At 48.3% G+C, this 18,540-nt stretch overlaps 1 non-coding gene across 1 annotated transcript; it reads left to right on the plus strand.

The window, feature by feature from the left end:
- The first annotated feature begins 873 nt into the window (after positions 1-873).
- TRNAP-AGG lies at positions 874-945 on the plus strand. Its single transcript has one exon. It is a non-coding gene; the product is annotated as a tRNA-Pro (tRNA).
- The last annotated feature ends 17,595 nt before the right edge of the window (positions 946-18,540 follow it).

Consider the following 18,540-nt stretch of genomic DNA (forward strand, 5'->3'; position numbering starts at 1 on the left):
ATTGTGTATTACGCCCACCTCCTAATTTCCTTGTATAGTTGAGGTCGTGGTCCACCGTTGTATATCATATGTACGTGCGATTGCACCTGAGTAATACATCGTGCAATTCTCATATCAGGATATCCTCATATCATACCCCCTAAACCTATGTTTTGTTCCCTGGCATTGTCCTTAAGTTTTTCAGAGATGCATTTCTGAACTGCAACAGGGTTGCTAGAGCCTAGAGGGGGAGATCCTACTTAACTGCATGAACCGCCAGTGGTAGAAGAGTCATACCAGAGGGAGAACCTGGTCTGAGACCTTTGTTTTCTTTACAGTGCACACGTCGCAAATCTTTCGGCATTTAATTTAGAAGTGCGCGTTTCTGGATCCCTATTCTGTATTTCAGACATTCCCGTGATAACAATTGTTCATTATCCGTTGCAGATTGAAGTATTGAACCACACAGGAAGACCCAATCCTTGGGACTAAACCTCCCTCGATCGACTATCATGTCATGGAGTTTGTGCAAGAAGATATAGACCACCAATGGTGGAAAGTAACGACATTGACCCCATGCAAGAGGATTTGCTGACCGAAATCTACCAAAACACACCTGGAAGTCGGGGCCTCGTAGGGATGCCGTGCACCACCACAGCCGGGAGGGATGGTAGATCGCCGTTGCATGCAAAAGTAGGATCACAATCGATCACGACCAACGGTGGGCACCAATGCAAGATTGCCCCAGAGTCGACCAACTTGATGCTCTCCCAATTAGCTGCCAATCCTTCTATGCTTGACCGAATATACCAAATACTGGAACAATATGCATTATTAAATCCATCACGAATTTTATTTTATAAAAACATATTTACTGCCTAGGAAGAATAACAGAGGCATTTGGTCTAGTGGTATGATTCTCGCTTAGGGTGCGAGAGGTCCCGAGTTCAATTCTCGGAATGCCAGGATACTGGATCTTTCAAAAAAAACGTTTGTGCCTATCCAACGGCATTGGTGATGTGAGTAGATAAACAAAATTGATTTAGTTATTTATTTACTTGGAAAAGTTAATCACCGTGGCACTAGATTATGAGTAGATAAACAAAATTACACAGAATACATGGCATTTATATGTGCCCAGATGTATCCAAAAAGAGTTCCCCCCGCTTTGTATTACAAAGCAACCAACCGAACCATTCAAGGATAGGTGCTGGGGCGGTAGCCGTCCGGACGCAAAAGCAGGAGCACACCAGGCCGGCCGAGCCCTCCTAGGCCCGTAAAGCTCCCGCCCTCGCGCTGCTGCCGGCACGCATCGGCGCCGCCGCCCCACTTCCGAGCCGCACCTCCTCCTGACCGCGCCGCAGACAACGAGGCCACGCCAGGGAGGCGACCCGCTAGGACCCAGATGGGGCCCGCCGGACCCAGATCTCGGCCGGGGGCGCGACGCCGGCCACCCTGCTCCACCACGCCGCCCTGCCGCCAAGGAGCGACGCCGACACCACGCCTGCCGCCGGCCGCCGCCGCAGGGACGCCGGACCGCAGCCAAACCGGGCTGCACCGCGCTGCCTCCCTGCCCCGGGAAGGGAGCACACGCGCGCGGGGACAAGCAGGCCCGCCGCCACCGGCACCACCCGGGCTAGCGCCGGGGGCGTCCGCCGGTGGCGGCGGGGGGAGACGGGGGAGGAGGGAGCCCGTGGGAGAGGAGCTCGAGCTCCGCCCTGGCCACCTCCCGGGGAGGCGGCGCGAGGGCGGATCTGGACGGGGGAAGGAGGGTGGCGGAAGGGGACAGTGGCGGGGGGCTAGGCCGGCGGCGGGAGGGGAGGAGGGGGAACCCTAGTCGCCTCTCAGGGAGCGAGAGGAGCAGCCAGAGCGACACCATGTGCCCAGATATTGACCAACTCATTTGGGTACTCGGAAATACATTTTGACTCACTCACCCACCTCACAACAGATGGATACAATGTTGTTCACAGGCTTACAATAGATGGATACAAGCAGTATTTGTTAAGAGAGCAAGATGGACAGAGAAAAAAAGGGCATCAAATAAGCAACAAAGCGCCAATCAGATCTCTCATCATCATCATATAACGTCCCCGTTGGTTCAAGATCAGCGTTCCACTTCAATTTTCGACTGCTATGTACTCCCTCCGTTCGGAATTACTTGTCGTAGAAATGGATGTATCTAGAATACATCTAGATACATCCATTTCTACGACAAGTAATTCCGAACGGAGGGAGTATCTATCTACAGCTGTATAAAAATGTACATGTAAATGTAAGTACAACAGATAGTACCCCAGCACAATTTATGCAAGATAAAAATATGAGCTGGAAATATGACTCAAAGCAAATCATTATTAGGACCATAAGAGTTATAGCGACATCGCAGGAGATTAATATGCCGATGATAGAATGTAACTAGCACCGAGGTTCCAAATATGACAGTTAATCGAGTTACTCATTTGATATTTTAGTTCGCTCAAAGATGATCTACATGCACTTGTCATCAGTTTCCAAGAGTTACCAAATCTGATGCTGAAAAGGTGTATACTTTATACTACAGTTATCCACATAAGAATGCCGACTTATGCATATGATTATGTTTGTTGTTACAGAATTGCATCCGGCAGCAAAAGAAAACAATAAAAAGGCATGCTATTACCTGCAGCATAGAAATTTGGGAATGCATGATACATGGTGATATCCCTGGCCCTGCCACTGTTGCAAAGTCTCTTAAACGTCATTGACTAGAGATGGACCATGAAGACACCACAAGATGTCCTTACAAGTGTCACATTGTTTTCCTCGTCAAACCCGAGTAAAGCCGGAGACTTCCTCCTGTCTGCTGCCCGAAGAGAAAGAAGCTTGTCTAGTTCAACACTTCTTCCCAAAACCCATATTTTGGTATTTTGGGGGACTGAACCTGCGTCAACAGACAATTATGGCACGGAGTTGGTGCAAGAAGATATAGATCCACTGCTGGCGGACAGTAGCGATGTGGATCCCGTGCAAGACGACTTATTGAAGGAAATGTATACCAAAACACAACTGATGTAAGTACATACTATACCTTGATGAACCTTACATAGTTGTTGGTAGCTCTAAGCAAACACACATGTATGATCAGGCACTGGCTTCACAAAAGTAAGAACCTGTCACTCCTCGTCAAGCTCGTCATCCGCAATACTTTTGACTCTATTAAACGGGAATACATCATCGAGCTATTGCAAAAAGAGACTTTCCAAGCAAGTTCAGAGATTAGATCATCGCGCTTCTCTCTACCTCGTCATCGCTTATTCTTCTCAATGGTGTGGCTGGCCAACCAATTAGGCACGGACGGGGTCTACGGCAAGAGGACCCATTGCCACCTCTTCTATTCGTCATCGTAATTCACCCCCTTAACCAACTCTTTGACTTGGCCACAAGAAGGGGCCTTCTACACAAGATTAGAGATAGACGAACCATCATGAGGACCATATGTGGATTTTTTTTTTGAAAAGGGGAATTCCCCGGCCTCTGCATCTGAACGATGCATACGGCCATCTTATTAACCAAATAAAGAAGTACCAACATGGTTTCAAAGGTCTCCAAAAGTAAAAAAAAGTACATAAAGCTCACACAGAGCCAAATAAAGGCTAGAAACACCAACTAGCCAGGACAAGATGCCACAACTGGCCGGCTCAAACTAGATAGGGAAACTAAGTACCTATCCTATTACATGACCGCCATCCAAACCGGTTGAAGATATCCCCAGTTACCATCTCCCAGCGGAAAGATCCAGTAACCAAATGCTCCCTGGCCTCCGTCTGGGTGAGTAGCGACCACGAACGGATCAGTGCCGTAGTTCGGAATATGACCTGCAAAAAATGTATACATGATATTCTGTTAAAGACCAAATCATTTCTGCAAGTCCAGATAGTCCACAGCAAAGCACAAACTCCAACCCAAATATGTCTCGCTAAACCAGGCTCAATCCCATTAAGTCAAGTCCCAAATAACACATTAACAGAATTCGGTGGATTGATATTAAAAGCAATGTGGACTGTCTGCCAAAGTACCTTGGCCAACGGGCAATCAAAAAAAAGGTGTTTGATAGTCTCATCCCGATCGCAGAAACTACACCTAGTAGGTCCTGTCCAATTACACTTTATCAAGTTGTCCTTAGTTAAAATAACTTGTTTATGGACAAACCACATAAACAATTTTATTTTCAAAGGAACTTTGACATCCCAAACATGCTTAGACGTAGGAATCGAGTTCGAATTAATAACATCAATATACATTGATTTAACCGTGAATACTCCAGACTTAGTCAGTTTCCAGCGTAATTGATCGGGTTGTTGGGAAAGCTGGACGTCCATCAGTCTCCTAACTAGACGGAGCCATTCTTCCCAACGGTTGCCCGCTAGCGTTCGTCGGAACTGGATATTAAGGGGGGTAGACTGAAAGACCGATGCGACGAATACCTCACGTCATTGAACAATGCGGTACAAAGACGGATATTGGATGGCCAGGGGAGTCTCGCCAAGCCAAGTATCCTCCCAGAAACGTGTACTCGAGCCGTTTCCAATAACAAACTTCGTCCTATTAAATAAGGCATGTTTGACTTTCATCAGGCCTTTCCAAAAAGGCGAATCGGTCAGCCTGACTGTAACCTGGGACAAAGTTTTTGTCTGGAGGTACTTGCTGCGAAGGATTTGAGCCCACATAGCATCAGTCTCCGATGAGAGCTTCCACAGCCACTTGCTAAGAAGGCATTTATTCTTAACTTCTAGATTCTCAATACCTAGACCCCCTTGGTCTTTCGGTCTACAGATGATATCCCATTTAGCAAGCCGATATTTTCTTTAAGCTCATCACCCTGCCAAAAGAAACGCGATCGATAGAAGTCCAGTCTCTTCCTAACACCAACTGAGACCTCAAAGAACGATAAGCATCGCTCTTATGAAAGATCGATAAGCATCCTGTTCATCTTTGGCCCTACCAAAACAGAACAGCTCGCTCTTATGAAAGTTAATCTTTAACCCAGTCAATTGTTCGAAAAGGCATAACACAAGCTTCATATTTCTAGCCTTGGCCAAGTCATGCTCCATGAAGATGATTGTATCATCAGCGTACTGAAGGATGGATACACCTCCATCAATAAGATGAGGTACCAATCCACCTACTTGACCATTTTCCTTAGCCCTTCCTATCAAGATTGCTAACATATCCACCACAATGTTAAACAAGATAGGGGACATCGGATCTCCTTGTCTGAGGCCTTTATGTGTCTGGAAGTAATGACCTATGTCATCATTAACTTTAATTCCCACACTACCTTTTTGCGTAAATGATTCAACCTGTCGGCGCCAGGCCTCATCAAAACCTTTCATACGCAATGACTGTTGGAGGAATGGCCATTTGACCTTATCGTACGCTTTCTCGAAATCCACCTTAAAAATTACTCCATCTAATTTTTTGGAATGGATTTCATGGAGTGTTTCATGCAGGACGACCACCCCTTCAAGGATATTTCTGTCTGGCATGAAAGCAGTTTGGGACTATTGCACCACAGAATGCGCAATCTGTGTGAGTCTGTTAGTCCCGACCTTGGTGAAAATTTTGAAACTAACATTGAGGAGACAGATCGGCCTGAATTGCTCAATTCTCACAGCATCCGTCTTCTTAGGAAGCAATGTGATAGTCCCAAAATTCAAGTGAAATAATTGAAGCTGTCCGGAGAACAGATCATGGAACATAGGTAGTAAATCCCCCTTAATAATGTGCCAGCACTTTTTATAGAACTCTGCCGGGAATCCATCCGGTCCGGGAGCCTTGTTGTTTTTCATCTGTGCAATAGCATCAAAAACCTCCTTCTCCGAAAACGGGGCAACCAGAATATCATTATCAGCAGCTGATAGCTGAGGTACGTCCTCAGTCCTGGACTCATCGAGGGACACATAATTATCCTCCGGAGGTCCAAATAACTGCTTATAATAGTCGGTAATATATGTTTTTAGGTTATCCTGACCTAAAATAGTGCCCTCGTCTTGCTCAAGCTGAAAGATACGCTTCTTTCTGTGCTTGCCATTAGCTATCAAATGGAAGAACTGAGTGTTCGCATCCCCTTGGACCACTTTGTGGACTTTGGCATGCAAAGCCCACTTCAATTCTTCTTCGCGAAGCAGTTCTTTCAGCCTCTTTTCCGCCTCATTTTTAACCTGAAGCTGAACTGGCGACAAGATATTGACTTCGGCCTGTATGTCCAGGGCCTGTATAAGAGTAAGGAGTCTATCCTTTTCAATCTTATACACACCATTGAGGTGCTTAGACCAACCCCGTAAGAAACTTCTTAAATGCCTAATCTTATTCTGCCAACGCTCTATCGCATTCTTGCCTCCTACACCTCTATCCCATTCCCTGGCGATCAAGTCCAAGAACCCCTCACGTTCAAACCAAGACATCTCGAAGGAGAAGGTATTCTTGTTACCCTGATGGTTCGGCTCCCCTGAGTCCACGAACAATGGGGTGTGATCAGATATTCCCCTCGAAAGAGCTTGCACCGTAACCAGAGGGAACTTTTGTTCCCACTCCACGCTCGCAAGTACTCGATCAAGTTTTTCATAGGTTGGGTTTGGGAGAGCATTAGCCCAGGTGAACTTTCTCCCAGAAAGCTCTATCTCTCTCAGATCCAAGCTTTCAATAATGGTATTGAACATAAACGACCATCTGCCGTCAAAGTTATCCTTGTTCTTCTCCTCTCTCCTCCTGATGATATTGAAATCACCTCCAACTAAAATTGGAAGCTGTTCTGACCCGCAGATTCGAACAAGGTCCGCCAGAAACTCCGCTTTAAGTTCAGGCTGTGCGGCACCATAAACCGCCACCAAAGCCCAGTTAAAACCATCTAGCCTAGACCTGACTCGAAACTTGACCGCGAAGTCTCCCATCACGACACTTCGGACTTCAAGCGAATCGCATCTCACACCTAGTAAGATACCACCCGATCTTCCTCGCGGAGGGAGGCAATGCCAATCGAAATCAATACCACCCACAAGAGAAGAGAGAAACTGGGACGCAAAGTTATCTCTACCCGTCTCCGATAGAGCAACAAAATCTAACCTCTGCTCTAGAGCTGCCTCAGTTGGAATATTCTTTTAGCCAAGTCCTTTAGACCTCTGCTATTCCAAAAAATTCCTCTCATAGTTCATCATGGAATTTTTTAGTAACTCGAATCCTAGCACTCCTACGAACTGCGGAATCTGGATAGATCTTCCGTTTCCACTTACGCTTAGGTATACTAGGCTCAGTCACCCGGTCCTCATAACCGGGTTCACATATATTGCTAGCCTCCTTCTCTAGGGGTATATCATCTTCCTCAGAATCATGATTGGGGGGTGCTAGATCCGCACATAGATTATCAAGCACTCTAACCCCTAACGCATCAATCTCATCATCATTCATAGGTTTAACTGCTGCAAGATTACGAATAGCCTCTAAGGCACGTTCCGCCTCCAAATCTAATAGATCATTCACCGAATTGGTAATCTCACTATCTGTATCACCTAGTGAAACTCCTAATTGGTTTGCATTATTTATAATTTCTTCATTAGAAAAATGCAGTAAGGAATTAGATAAGTTGACAGACATACCAGAAGATAAAGCAGCTTCTTGAAACTTGGCTGCCCTCATAGCGCACCGCTGCTGCATATCGTCAACCTCGGGGATGTCGAGGATGCGAGCACTCATCCGTCTCCCCGCGGAGATAGGGTCCGGGGACCCGCCAAACGCGACAACCTCCTCCCTAGTGAAACCTGGCACGGAGTCCCTCAAAGGGTCTACCGAGGTTACCAGAGAAGGCGTCGGCGGGCTCCCGATCCCCTCAGACGGGTGCCCCACACCAGGGCCCCCGGCCATGGGTGAGAGCGAAGAAAGGATAACGGGGGCCACCTGCCCGCGCCCTCCTCCCACCCCAGCCGCCGGCTCAGACGGCTGAGCCATCAGCGAGGGAGAAGCAGTCCTCCTGACCGTCGGGGAAGAAGGAGGAGCCAGGGCCTCCTGCCCCAGCACCCCCCCAACGCAGCTGCTGCCGCGATGGTTACCGCCACCATCGGAGTAGCAGGAGCCGAGGCCGCCTGCCTCGGGCTCCCTCTCCCAGCACCGGCTGACCCCCTCGGGGCCGTCGTCACCGACGCCACCGAGGTCGGGATGGGGATGGGAGAAGACGGGGCCACCTGCCCCGAACCCCCTCCCCCACAACTCATCACGCACGCAGTCGCCGACACCGGAGTCGCGTCCACGTGAGGCGCCAGGGCAAGAGAAGCCCCCTCCGGCCTCCTCACCGTAGCCCCGACCAAAGTCCTCGTCGACCGTCCAGCAGACAAGCAATCATCCCCCTCGAACTCCAACGGAGGGAGCGTGTGCTCAAGGTAATCATCAGAATCTACCTGGTCACTCCATAGTCTGGGAGGTGCCGAGGCTGGCTCAAAGGACCCAAAACGCAGAGTAGTCATGGGCACCGCTGGTGATGCTGCAGGCTCAACCCCGATCCCATCCCCAGGCGACTGAGCTGGGTGAGAACCGTTAGACCCCTCTCGCGTGGGCTCATCTGACGGTGACCCCTTGGCCCCCGTTTGCCATCTCTGTCGTGCATGTCAACATCGTTACGATTAACCGCATCAGCAAATAGATCAGCATCCTCGAACTCGATCTCAAGCGGGAACACCTCTCCCCTATAGGTCCAGTTGACCTTATCAGGCACGAACTCAATATCCAGAACACTTACTAAAATCCGGGCCACCCCATGGGCACGTGTGAAAGCCATATCCACTTGTTCTGTCTTCCCAACCATGATGCCCATACTAGCCACCACTCGAGCATCCTGCAGAGGCTTAGATCGAGCCCCTAAAAATCGCAACCAGACCTGCGTGAGCGGCTTTCCCTTAGGCTCAACCTGCTTCCACTCGTGGAACTCCAGGATACACGTAGTACCGGGGACTCTACACAAGCCAAAGCTCAACAATTTCTGCAATCCTCCACAGTAGGGAAATCAACCTTAAAAACCCTATCCTCGATAGGCACCAATTCCCATCTAAAATCCCCGGGATCCAGCTCCTGAAGCCTCCTCACGATCTGTGCCTCAGGATATCTTCCGGGACCTCTCTCGCCGCCGGGGACTCAAAAAACATGAGCTCAGCACAATAGACTCCAAAAATATTCAGCGTCGGAGGCAGGTCACGCAACAATGGGCACTCCCAGGAGTCATGTGCAGGCTTGCCACACGACTCACACAGCTGGGCCACACACTCAGCAATGAAGTGGCCCTTCTCACCACAACGGTGGCAAATCATCCTCTCCTTCTTACGCGCATATTTGGACGCCCTCTCGGCATCAGGCCTGTCGGTAGTCTCATCCATCGTCCCAGCCTCAGGAGCCTCAACACTGGCCAAGGCGTTCACCACCTCCATCGCCTGGGGAGGAAGCTCAGTGGCAGTATGGCCAGGCTCCACTGTAGACGCCGCAGGATCAACTGCCCAAGGCGGGGGCGGTTGGCGAAATCTCCCGCGGCCCCCACCCCGACCACCACGATGGCCACGAAAGCCTCCTCTCTGACGGTTATCCGGGCCGGAGGCCCCCTCAACAAAACCACCTGCTGGGCCGAGAAACGGTCTCTCAGCCAACCCGTCGCTTTGCCAGGCATATCCACGACCTCCTCCCGTAGAAGAAGATCCTCGGTGCTGTTCGTCACCATATGCATCATACCCATCATCCCCCCACTGGCCTCGGGGCGGGTCATTGTACTCTCTGTTATTTGTCTGAGACGGACCGGTTCGGTTTTGCGCCAGCCTCGCAACTTAATGGAGCGGAGGAGCAGCCCGAGGTTGATTGCCCGAGGGCGCCGGCAAGCCCCCAACAGGCCGAAGCCCTCCACCGCGGCCAGCCGGAGCCACACCGGCCGTGCTCGGCACAACAGGCCGAAGCCCTCCGTGACCCGCAGGCAGTAGAACAGGAGGTGCAGCGCCCGACGCCGGGGGCCTCAAGCCGCCCCGACCAGCGGCCGACTGAACGGGCACTTGCCCCGGAGGTCTCGCGCCCACGGGGCCAGCACCTCGCCCCGGGTTGCCCTGAGTGGCGCCCTTGCTCGCCGGCAGCCTCGGGGCCATCGGGACTCCTCGTCCAGCGGCCACCGCCAGCGGTGGAGCTGTCCCGCCCCGTCCCACAGGACCGGGAGCGGCCTTCTTGGCTGGCCGCGGCGCCACTCCGCTGCCGACCATGTCAGGCAGCGGGCAAATCCTCCTAGCCCGATGCAGACCACAGGCAGGAAAACCTCTCGTGCCGTGTCTACGAACCCTAGGGCGAAGAGGCGGCTGCGCACGATCGAGAGAACAATCACGCTCGTACATGCATGGCAACGCAATAGGTGGAGGAGAGTGGCCCGGTCCAGCATGGGCCTCATACCCATCTTTCTCTGGCCCAACATCTCGCAGACCCGGTCCACACCGAACCGGCCCAAATCCATCTAGCAGCTGAGTCAATCGCTGTGATCGCGTGAGCGAGATCATAGTCATCGCCGCTGCCGTCACGGGCGCCGCCGTTGCCGGACTACCGGCGCGCCGCCTCGCGTTCTTCTTATTCTTAACAGTGATCCAAGACTCCGGCTTGATCATATCGAATAACGTGAGATTTGGAAGACTCACCTTAGGTATCGGTCCCTTCCACGGTCTAAGCGCCGACGCCGCCGTCTTCCGATGAACTACGCGTCGGACCATCTCATTCTTCTCGCCCGCGTGAAGACCGATACGCGCCGGATCGTCCGGTGGCAGAACCTGATCGATCGTCATGGCTACTTCATCTTCGCAATAACCTGCATGGAATAAATCGCAAACGAGATCTGAAGGTGTCGGTGAGGGAGGCGCCTCTGCCGGGGATGCATCCCCATCGTCGTCTGCGTCTTCTTCATCGGACTCGGCGAGAGCCCAAAACCGCCCACCGACGCGTCGGCGATCACCGGTGGCGGACCATATGCGGATGATGCGATGGTTTCATGGTGCCTATGAAGAGTTACATCGACATGCTCTCCAACACTCTCAAATGCTGCAGCCACCTTCATCTCGAGCATACCCTCCAAAGCTTGCCGGTGAAAAGAGCATACTTCCCTATGAGATATTTGGGTTTTCCTCCCTCTGTTTTACAGCGCAAGCGTGTTGACATCCAGTTCCTGGAAGACAAGGTTGCGGCTATGCTCACCCCGTGGGACGAAAAAACATCACCACAATCGGTCGCACCTCTTTGGTGAAATCAATGCTCTCCTATTAGGCCGTGTACTGTGTCACCCCCCTCATCATTTCGTCGAGCACCCTACAAAGCACCACCAAGGTGGAAAGGGGATTCCTTTTGGCCGGTTCGGATAAAGTTACCGGCGTGAAGTGCGCTCAATTGGTACTTGGTTTGTCGCCCCTTTGAGCGAGGGGACTGGGTGTGCTTAACACCGCCAAGTTCGCAAGAGCTTTCAGGCTTAGATGGCCATGGCATGAATGGAAAGAGCCAACCAAGCTTTTGTTCGGAATGGGGAATCCATGTGACACGCAAGATCAGAATCTCTTCTATGCCTCTACCACTATCACTATCGGAAATGGGTCAAAGACTCCTTTTTGGGATGCACCAAGGATCCATGACCAGAAGACTAAGGATCACTGGCGGAGCTTGGTAAAATCCCTTTGGGGGGGGGGGGCAAACAGAAATTATTGATGTTTGGGGGGACCAAAAGTCTAATTTCTTTTCTTTCACATAATTTACACAGGCTGGGGGGGCATGGCCCCTACAGCATATAACATAGCTCCGCTGCTGCTAAGGATATTGCGCGTCTTATTTCTGATGCCTCTTGTAGGAAAAATTGAAACATTAAAGAGGCCCTTAGTTGCGATGCTTGGGTGGCAAAGATCAACATTTCAGCAATCTTCTCCTTTGAGCTCCTTCGCCAATTCATGGACCTTTGGACTTATTTTCGCGGTTTCCAATTGGGCGAACATGCCGAGCATGGTATAGTTTGGAAAGCACACTACATATGGGCACTATTCAACAGCCTCTACCTATGCGGCACAATTCTTGGGGACTTTCTACTCCTCTATGGAGCATACGATGTGGAAAACATGGGCACCGTATAAGATCAAATTCTTTGCTTGGTTGGCCACCCAAGAGAGGATTTGGGATATGGATATATTGGGCAAGCGTAGAATGCCAAATTGTGGTCTTTCCCTCTTGGCAAGTGTCGGGGTTAAATCCAGCAGATCTCGGGTAGTGGTTCCCGAGCTATTGATCTTACCTAGTTGGTAACAGGATGAATAAGGGACACAATATTTACCTAGGTTCAGGCCCTCTCGAAGAGGTAAAACCCTATGTTTGCTCGTATTGTATTGATTGTGCTGGAATACAAAATACGAGATGATCTAGCTCGAGATCATATGTGAATAAATCTATCCGTACAAGCTAAAACCCCTAGGCTTATATAGGGACCAGGGGTACATAGGTTTACATCACTAGTAGAAAAAGGGTCAAACGTGAAGCACATTAGTGCCGATTTGAATTTGAGCCGGCACTAATGGTACCATTAGTGCCGGTTCGAACGGCTATGCATTAATGTCGGTTCATGTTGAATCTTTAGTACCGGTTCGTGCCACGAACCGGTAAAGGGGTGATGGGCGTCGGGCCGGGGCCCCACGATCACCTTTAGTACCGGCTCGTGTCACAAACCGGTACTAAAGGGGTAACCTTTAGTACCGGTTTGTGCCACGAACCGGTACTAAAGGGGTCTGACTTATAGTACCAGTTTGTGACACAAACCGACACTATAGGGCAATTTTCAAACTCTACCCCCCCCCCCCATGTGTCGCCATTTTAGTTATGAAAAAATCAAAAGAAAATGATAAAAACTTCAAAAAATAAAATCCTTCGAGAGGTAGTTATATTACTACATCTACTAGTTAGGAAAATTTGAAAACTTAAATTTGGACATGTTTTGCAAAAAGTGTAGGGAAAATGTAAAACGGCTATAACTTTTGCATACGATGTCGGAAAAAAACGTATAATATATCAAAAAATTCAGCACGAAAATCCGCATCCGATGGAGACCGCCTACGACCTGTTTGCAATTTTTTAGAATCCTCAAATTCCAAAACAAAAAAAAAGATATGGTCAAATTTCAGTTTTTTTAAAAAAAATTGGTTAAATCTGGTCAAACTACTTATTCAAGAAGTATTAATGTTACTACATAATTATTCAAGAATATTAGTGTTACTAAATAATTATTTCAATTTTTTAAATTTTGGTCAAATCTGGTCAAACTATGGTCAAACTTATTCAAGAAATATTAGTGTTACTAAATAACTACTGTTTTTTAGAATAATAGTTTCAAACTCAAACGGTGAAACGTGTGACCTAATGGTCAAGCTAAACTGCTGAGGGTTAATAGGATTGACAGCTTACATTTGTCAAGAAAACAATAAGTGTAGACTTGGAATGTAGGGGGGATAGAACTCCGAAGTTAAGCGTGCTCAGGCTGTGGGAGTGAGAGGATGGGTGACTGGCCGGGAAGTCAGGCGATTTGGAATGAGTGATCCACACTTGAGCAGTTAAGAGAGGTGATTAGAGACTAAATCATCAAATAATTTAGAAAAATTAAAATCGAAAAAAAATCAAATTTTTTTTCCAAAATTTTCAAAAAAATAATCAAAAAAACCTTTAGTACCGGTTGGTAACACCAACCGGTACTAAAGGTCACCCATACCAGGGCGCGAGCTCACGCCACGTGGTTGCACTTTAGCGCCGGTTCGTGCCGAACCGGTACTAAAGGGGGGGCCTTTAGTGCCCACCCCCTAGTGCCAGTTATGGAACCGGCACTAAAGGCCCTTACAAACCGGCGCTAAGCTCCGTTTTCTACTAGTGCATAAGGTCGGTTACATTTAGGGATAAGCATGAAAAAGATTCAAAACAAGTCTTGGAGTAGGCGTCAAGTCTTCGGAGGATTCCATCTTGATCACGCCAGGGGACATGGCAGTCCTGGCCCATTTATTGACGATCCAGGGGTCCTCGGCCCAGCCCACTATAAAGGGGCTGACGTGTTTTGCACCCTCTAGTCCACGACACCATCAGCAAGCAACAATAAGAATCCGGAGTACAATTCTTTTTCAAATTCTACCTCACGCTTTGTCTATGGAACTTGGTAAATGATTGGCTCCACATCAAAACCATTGACACGTTCACATGACACTTGGAGACTTCAGTCAAAGATTGGTGGGCAACCGGCCCGGCCAATATACCCCACACTAGTAGAAAAAGGGTCAAATGTGCGACACATTAGTCCTGGTTTGTAACAGAACCGACACTAATGTGTCCATTAGTGCCGGTTCCAACGGCTAGGCGGGAGGAGCTCTTTAGTACCAGTTCGTGGCGAACCTTTAGCACCGGTTCGTGCCACGAACCGGTACTAATGAGAGTGGTGGCAGGATGTTGTCAGAGTGGAGCCCCTCTAGCACCTTTAGTACCGGTTCGTGCCACGGACCGGTACTAAAGGTCGTCCTATATAAACCCTTCGTCCACCAGCACTCTGTTCTTCCCCCTTTCCCCTCTCCCTCTCCTCTGTTCTTCCCTTCTTTCTCTCGAGTTCATCACAAAATTTGCCCCAAATTTGTCAAGATTTGCAGGCCTCCGTCCATTCAAATGATCAAAAAGGTAGCAACTTTGTCCTTTCATCTCTCATTGCTAGATTAGCTCTTTCATTGGTTTATATAATGATTAATTGTGGGTTTTAGTAATTTGGGAGGAATTATATGTGGTAGTATTTGATTTATATGCAAATTGAGGTCAAAATAACACTTAGTTTGCATATGTAGGTGTGGTTTACTTAGTGCCTTCTAAATCTCCGTCGTAACCATCGTCGATCGCCCGCACCGTCCCGTCGCCGACACCACCTTGTGGTGAGCCTCTTGTTCATGAAATTTTATATAAAAAATTGATGTTTGTGTGATTTGGATATATAGTTACTCGTATAATTATCTTACCCGTACGTTGTTTGTTATACATAGTGCCATGGTTTTGATATCCGTCCCTGTCGGCCCTCGCCCTTGTTATGATTCGGATGTGGTATATTCTCTTTTAAAACTATTTGTTGCATTTCATGTTTATGACAAATTATGCCCATCAAGCTGACATAGATATTTGTATGTAGGAGGTAGTTGAACCGGAAATTCCAACCGACCCTATTGTCGAGAGGTTAAATTTAGTTGAAAGAGAAAACGAGGGTTTGAAAGAAGAATTGAAAAGAATTAAGGGGGAGAAGATGGAATTGGAGTTGCATGTTGCCGATGTCGTCGATGATCACAAGATTAAGATGGAGAAAATGCGCTTGAAGATTAGAAATATTAGAAAATATGCCATTCATAGTGAACAAACCAGGAGTTTCGCCAGCTGGTTGCAGACACGTACCATGCATGACGCCTCTATTGAAGATGACCTGTACTTGTTGTCCCAGTTACCATCTTCGAATATAATGACTTTCGAAGGGTACGAGATAAATGGTAATACATTTTACACGATCGCCCAAGATAAGAAGAGCACCAACCAAAATAGTGGTGTCCGCTGTCCGCTTTGATGCAGAAACCAAGACGGGAAAGGAAACATATTATGGTTATATACAGGACATATGGGAACTTGACTATCGACGTGGTTTGAAGGTCCCTTTGTTTTGGTGCAAATGGGTCAATATGACACGAGGCGGGGTAATGGAAGACCCACAGTACGGAATGACAACAGTGGATCTCAACAATCTTGCGTATGCAGACGAACCATTCGTCCTAGCCAATGATGTGGCACAGGTTTTCTATGTGAAGGACAAGTCTACCAAGCCGAGAAAAAGAAAAGATAAGGAAGCGAATGCATCATACGATGAGCCAAAGCGGCACATAGTTCTTTCTGGGAAGAGAAACATCATGGAAGTGGATGACAAGACAAACATGTCAGGAGATTATGAAAAGTTTGATGAAATTGCTCCATTCACAGTGAATATTGACCCGAGCATCCCGTTAAATGGTGAAGATTTTCCATGGTTACGGCGCAAAGGGACACACGCGAAGAAAAGGTTTCACACCCAAAGATCTGGGATGTGATCGGCTTCACTATCATCACTTTCTTGTGTGTTTCACACCCAGGAGGGAATCTCTGTAATAGTTAGGGTAGTTATGTGTTTTGGCATTTGAAACGCGAAGAAATTTTATGTGCAAACAAATTCTTTCATGCCTTTACTGATGTTTTCAGCTAAAAAGGCATTTCATTTTTTAAATAACCTAAGCATTACCAGTTTGAATATAATGATAAAACACACTAATATTAAACATAATAAAAAAGAATCACTGAAAAATGTATTTTTAAAGTTAAGTTATTCACAAACTAGTGATTCACACAAATTTCAAATAATTCAAAATTTAAACTATTCAAATTTAAAAATTACCGGCACTAACTGAAAGTTTCTAAAAACTATCAAAAATATTCACAAAGAAACTCTAAATACAGCAAAAAATAATTAAAAATAAATAAACAAAATAAATAAAGCAGAAAAGAAAAAACTAAATGAAAAAAGCCCACCTACCGGGCCACAGCGGCCTGCATACGACTAGAAACCCAACCTGTTGTTGGGCCAGGATGCAGGCCCGCAAGCCCAATAGGCCCCATAGGGCAGAGTAACAGAGGTAGGCCCAGAAGGCCTGTTTTAGAGAGGAGCTCGAGACAACAGCGGCGGCAGGGCTTATAAGCAGGTGCGAGCGCCCTTCGGCTAGCGAGGTGGGACTAAACTTCTGCGCCCCTCGCCTAGCAGCGCTCCCCCTTTAGTATCGGGTCGTGGCATCAACCGGTACTAAAGGGGGGGGGGGTCTTTAGTACCGGTTGGAGCCACCACCCGGTACTAAAGGCCTACCCTTCCCGCCGCTTGGCCTGGCCAAAACAGGCCTTTAGTACCGGTTGGTTGTTCCAACCGGTACTAAAGGTGCCTTCTGTTGGGGAACGTAGTAATTTCAAAATTATTCCCACGCACACGCAAGATTATGATGATGCATAGCAACGAGAGGGGAGAGTGTTGTCCACGTACCCTCGTAGACCGAAAGCGGAAGCATTAGCACAACGCGGTTGATGTAGTCGTACGTATTCACGATCCGATCGATCCAAGTACCGAATGCACGGCACCTCCGAGCTCAGCACACGTTCAGCTTGATGACGTCCCGCGAACTCCGATCCAGCAGAGCTTCATGGGAGAGTTCCATCAACACGACGACATGGTGACGGTGATGGTGTTGCTACTGACGCAGGGCTTCGCCGAAGCACCGCTACGATATGACCGAGGTGGAATATGGTGGAGGAGGGCACCGCACACGACTGGGAGAGATCAACTGATCAACTTGTGTGTCTAGAGGTGCCCCCCTGCCCCTGTATATAAAGGAGCAAGGGGGGAGGCCGTCCGGCCTTCTATGGGCGCGCCAGTAGGAGGAGTCCTCCTCCTAGTAGTAGGACTCCCCTTTCCTACTCCTACTAGGAGGAGGAAAGGAAGGAGGAGAAGGAGAAGGAATAAGAAGGAGGAAAAAGAGGAAAGGGGGGCCGCCCCCCTAGTCCAATTCGGTTTGGGCTAGGGGGGCCGCGCGCCCTGCCTCCTCTCTTCCACCATTTGGCCCATGAGGCCCATTACTTCTTCCTTGTATTCCCGTAACTCCCCGGTACCCCCAAAAATACCCGAATCACTCGGAACCTTTCCGATGTCCGAATATAGTCGTCCAATATATCGATCTTTACGTCTCGACCATTTCGAGTCTTCTCGTCATGTCCCCGATCTCATCTAGGACTCCGAACTACCTTTGGTACATCAAATCACATAAACTCATAATACAATCGTCACCGAAACTTTAAGTGTGCGGACCCTACGGGTTCGAGAACTATGTAGACATGACCGAGACATGTCTCCGGTAAATAACCAATAGCGGAACCTGGATGCTCATATTGGCTCCCACATATTCTACGAGGATCTTTATCGGTCAGACCGCATAACAACAGACGTTGTTCCCTTTGTCATGGGTATGCTACTTGCCCGAGATTCGATCGTCGGTATCTCAATACCTAGTTCAATCTCGTTATCGGCAAGTCTCTTTACTCGTTCCGTAATACATTATCCCGCAACTAACTTATTAGTTGCAATGCTTGCAAGGCTTAAGTGATGTGCATTACTGCGAGGGCCCAGAGATACCTCTCCGACAATCGGAGTGACAAATCCTAATCTCGAAATACGCCAACCCAACAAGTACCTTCGGAGACACCTGTAGAGCACCTTTATAATCACCCAGTTACATTGTGACGTTTGGTAGCACACAAAGTGTTCCTCCGGTAAACGGGAGTTGCATAATCTCATAGTCATAGGAACATGTATAAGTTATGAAGAAAGCAATAGCAACAAACTAAACAATCAAGTGCTAAGCTAATGGAATGGGTCAAGTCAATCACATCATTCTCCTAATGATGTGATCCCGTTAAGCAAATGACAACTCATGT

This window comes from Triticum dicoccoides, chromosome 7A, assembly GCF_002162155.2.
Source record: "Triticum dicoccoides isolate Atlit2015 ecotype Zavitan chromosome 7A, WEW_v2.0, whole genome shotgun sequence".
NCBI lineage: Eukaryota > Viridiplantae > Streptophyta > Magnoliopsida > Poales > Poaceae > Triticum > Triticum dicoccoides.